Genomic DNA, 4,955 nt, shown 5'->3' with positions numbered 1-4,955 from the left:
AAAGTTGTGTTTCACCGTTGCTGTCTAGTACCCTGTGTAGGCTTGTCTCTTCCCTAAGACCTTACTTAAGGGAATGTCCAGTATACTGAAAATGGGCTTTGGCTCTCTACCCAGCATTCCCTGCTCATTCGCAATGAGATTTTTTTTGTGCTGATGATGCCTGATCCCTTTGATACCTCGTGATCGCACAGGCTGGTATGCTTATTCCATGTGGGCTCTGTTGTTTCTGAGCTACATAGCCGCTTGGTTACCCTTCAGCCCTTTAAGACCTCAGACGCCATATCTTTTGATAGCAGGGCACCATCAGCTTTCTTGACCACATTTGCTTATACAACCGCTTAGACTTCAAGGAACGTGTCGGGAAGGTGAGCATCATAGAATGCCAACGTAATAGAACAAGGTATTCTTGCAATGAGAGTCCTTGAGTGGAGGCCCAAAGGCCATCTGCTACCTTAATAGGACACCTATAAAGATATGGACATAGGTGTATTTCCCCATGCTCACAGATAAATATATTTACATCTGTGCGTGTCTTTCTTTAGACCTCTATAACTGTCCCATGCTTCCTAGGTCGCTCTGCTATTCCCTTTCATTTCCCTCTTGTGCCCACTGCCATGCTCAGTCTTCATTTGGGTTTCAGTAAATCCTCTTGGTTCCTTCACCCTTGATCACGCCCTACCAGGATTCCTACATCGCCCTCACCACGGATTTGCATCCACTTGTTGTTCCCTTGTCTCTGGGTTTCTTGACATCACTCCCTTTCCCCCAACTCCTTCTTTCCCGTGGCCCTCCCGCGAAGCGTTGGTCCCCTTTTTCTCTCCTGCAGATTGTGCATCCAGCATCTCTTTTTAGACATACAATAGAGGTAATAACATGCACAAACACAAGACAGAGCGAAAGCAAGCACCAAAAGAAAGAAAATAGCCAAAATCCAATGACCATCAAAGAAAACACAACTCTCAAAAAAGGAAAGCTCGTAGTTAGTTCACGGACTGTTGATGGCCCTTAGCAGTGCTTTCCAGTCCAGTCTGTGTGGGCACCCAGTCGTGCCCCCAAAGTCCTCCTTTGGCATTCCCTGGGGACCTTGTTCCACCTCCTTACTCTTCTGCTGCACCCCCTTAGTGCTATGCCTCGGTGTGGCGGGATCCGTTCCCGCACTGTCTCTCCAGTGTTGTCCCTTCTAGGGCTATGGGTCTTTGAGGGACGTCGTGTCGCATCTTGGGCTGGCCATGTGGTCTTCTGTGTGGACTGTCTTCTCTCAGTGGGAACATCATCCTCAAGGCCTGGTGGGCCAGGATGTGCTCCATTCTCCCCTCCTCCCCCTTCGTCTGCTCCGTATTCTCCATCAGATATGTCCCTCTCCCAGAGCTGCAGATATAGTGCCATCCTATGAAAAAACATATTTGGGTGTGGGAGAGGGGCATGTGTGGGGGGAGGATCTGCTCAGATCTTTCGAGGGTCCAGGAGAGGGTGACTGCTCAGCTGGGCACAGGCATATGGGGCTCTGAGCTCTGGCTCCAGACAATGGTTGGGAATGTGGCTTTGTTGTTAACCAGTTGTGTTCCAGTTGGTCAGTACCTGTGTCTTTTTGAGTGAGTTTTCTCATCTGGAAAGTAAAGGTATTCCAGGGTCTAGTGTCCCATGTCACTAAGTGATCAAGAGGGGTTAACCCGAACCTGATTCAAACCATGTGGACATGTCAGGCGCATTCTAGATCTGGGGTGGCGATTCAGAGTCCAGGACAATGATAATGTCCAAGAGGTGATATAGGTGGCTTCGTATTGATACGGGAAGCCCACTGTGGAGGTTTTGTCCTTCCGCTGATGGCCACTTCAACTCCTGCTAAAAGAGTTTCACTGGCTCAACAGCCGAACCGGGAGCCAGTGCCATGAAAACCATGTGGCTAACTGGGACATAGGGTAGAGAGACATTTTTTACCTTGATGGCTTGGGAAGCCCCCCAATCTCCATGCAAACCTTCTGGTGTGAGTAGTTTGGAAGCAATCATAGGCTGACAGTAATTCCAATCTTTCCTTTGACAATGTGTCCGTTCTCTTTTTTGAACCTGAGAAGATGGCCCCTGTGTCCTCCAAGACATTTCCTGGCTGGCCCCCAACTTGGACAGTTAGCACGGGATCCTGGGGGCCAGTGAAACAGAGCCCTGAGACATTCCTTCAGCTTCCTCAAGCGTTATTGTCTCTCACTTGGGTTTTTCTAGGCGAGGACGAGGCCCGTCCTCTCTAGTGGAGGTTTGTCCGTCTCTCCTGGAGTTTTCAATGCAATGTTTTTTCCAATGTCTGTCTCTTCTGTAGTAGGCACCTGGATCCTTCCTTTCTCAGGGCTTGGCGGTGCCACAGGTCAGTCTCTCCGTGAGTGGGCCATGATCTCTTTTTCTGAGTCTCTGTTGTGTCTCATGGCAATTCCTAGTATTTTAGCTATTTCTTTGTCTCTGTCGTGGTAGGGTCATCTGTGTTGTGATACACCCAATAAGACACTTCTACCAAATCACGAAGATTGTTCCCTTCAAATGCTTCCCATTTCTTTTTCATGTCTGAGGCAGGCTGAGTAATAAAGACAATACTTATTTCCCTCTTGTTCTCAGGGGCCTCTGGGTCCTTTGGGGTACAAAGAACGCAGGCTTCCATCAGCCACTCTAAAAAGGCAGGCAGGCAGGCAGACAGACATTCGCTTGTAGGCGCCTGAAAATTCTCACTGACCTTAGATAAATACATAGGTTTCCTAGTTGTCCTGCGGAGGCCCTGCAAGAGAGACTGGTGATACCTGGCTAAGCCCTCGGGGCCTTACTGGGAGTTTGGGTCCCACATTATTCGTGGAGTGGTAAAAAGAGTTTCTCTCCACTGGGGAGTGCCTGCTGGCTGACCATCAGTTCTATTGACTGCTTTCTGGGCCTCTCTCTGGAAGGGCTCGCATTCCTCTGCTGTGAACAGCACCTGCAGAAGTGGCTGGCACTTGTCTGAGGTGGGCTGATGCATGTGGAAAAGCTAGTCTAGCAAAGAAATCAGACCTTGTGGTTTCTCAGACAGGGGGTTTTGTTTATTCTAATTATGCAATCCTGGGGGAAATAATGGGACATAGACCCAAAGAGGGACTCTTGGGTTTTCCCCAGGTGTTTGGGCTGCTTGGCTTAAGCAGAGAATGCTGCTGACCAGTGATCCTTCTTGGGGGATGGAGAGGATATGCCAACACTAGTGCACGTGTTGTGGGGTGACTTTAAAAGAAGTGGTATTTCTCTTCCTTTTGCCCCCATGAACTGATAGGCAGGCAGCGGTCACAATGGGTATTAAGCCAGCTCTCCCGCTCTTGAGTTGTCCTGCAAAGTGGGATAAAGAGGACGGGGATGGGGAGGGGAGGGGAGGGACGGCCTCCACTTTGGTGGCTTTAGGAATTTGGACCGGTTGTCTTTCCTGGTCATGCTATGTTTCGTGAAATCTTGGAGAAAAGAACCCATTCTGTTGGGGGAGGGAGTAAGTCTTTTATATATGCTGGCTTACTAGTGGCCCTGTAAAGTCACACATCAATTTTATCTAACCCTAACCCTAACCCTAACCCTAACCCTAACCCTAACCCTAACCCTTTACCCTTTACCCTTTACCCTTTACCCTTTACCCTTTACCCTTACCCCTAACCCTTACCCCTAACCCTTACCCCTAACCCTTAACCCCTAACCCTTAACCCCTAACCCTTAACCCCTAACCCTTAACCCCTAACCCGTAACCCCTAACCCCTAACCCTTAACCCTTAACCTTAACCTTAACCTTAACCCTTAACTTTAACCCCCCGCCCCCCCCCCGGGCCTAACCCCTAACCCCTAACCCCTAACCCCTAACCCCTAACCCCTAACCCCTAACCCCTTAACCCCTTAACCCCTTAACCCCTTAACCCCTTAACCCCTTTACCCCTTTACCCCTTTACCCCTTTACCCCTTTCCCCTTTCCCCTTTCCCCTTTCCCCTTTCCCCTTTACACTTTACCCTTTACCCCTTTACCCCTTTACCCCTTTACCCCTTTACCCCTTTACCCTTTACCCTTTACCCTTTACCCTTTACCCCTTACCCTTACCCTTACCCTTACCCTTACCCTTAACCCTTTACCCCTTACCCTTTACCCTTTACCCTTTACCCTTTACCCCTTATCCTTTACCCCTTACCCTTACCCTTTACCCCTTAACCCTTTACCCTTTACCCCTAACCCCTAACCCCCTAACCCCCTTACCCTAACCCCTTACCCCCTTAACCCTAACCCCCTTACCCTAACCCCTTACCCCCTAACCCTCTTACCCCCTTACCCCCTAACCCCCTTACCCCCTAACCCCCTAACCCCCTAACCCTTTACCCCTAACCCTAACCCTTACCCCTTACCCCTTGCCCCTTACCCCTTACCCTTTACCCCTAACCCTAACCCTTACCCCTTACCCCTTACCCCTTACCCCTTACCCCTTACCCTTTACCCCTAACCCTAACCCTAACCCTAACCCTTACCCCTTACCCCTTACCCCTTACCCTTTACCCCTAACCCTAACCCTAACCCTTACCCCTTACCCCTTACCCTTACCCCCTAACCCCTTACCCCTTACCCTTACCCCCTAACCCCTTACCCCTTACCCTTACCCCCTAACCCCTTACCCCTTACCCTTACCCCCTAACCCCTTACCCCTTACCCTTACCCCCTAACCCCTTACCCCTTACCCTTACCCCCTAACCCCTTACCCCTTACCTTTACCCCCTAACCCCTAACCCCTTACCCTTACCCCCTAACCCCTAACCCCTTACCCTTACCCCCTAACCCCTTACCCCTTACCCTTACCCCCTAACCCCTAACCCCTTACCCCTTACCCTTACCCCCTAACTCCTTACCCCTTACCCTTACCCCCTAACCCCTAACCCCTTACCCCTTACCCCCTAACTCTCTTACCCCCTTACCCCTAAACCCCTTACCC

The sequence above is a fragment of the Tenrec ecaudatus genome, unplaced genomic scaffold, assembly GCF_050624435.1.
Source record: "Tenrec ecaudatus isolate mTenEca1 unplaced genomic scaffold, mTenEca1.hap1 Scaffold_3690, whole genome shotgun sequence".
Classification (NCBI taxonomy): Eukaryota; Metazoa; Chordata; class Mammalia; order Afrosoricida; family Tenrecidae; genus Tenrec; species Tenrec ecaudatus.
The sequence above is the reverse complement of the archived record's forward strand: the minus strand, read 5'-3'. Positions refer to the sequence as shown.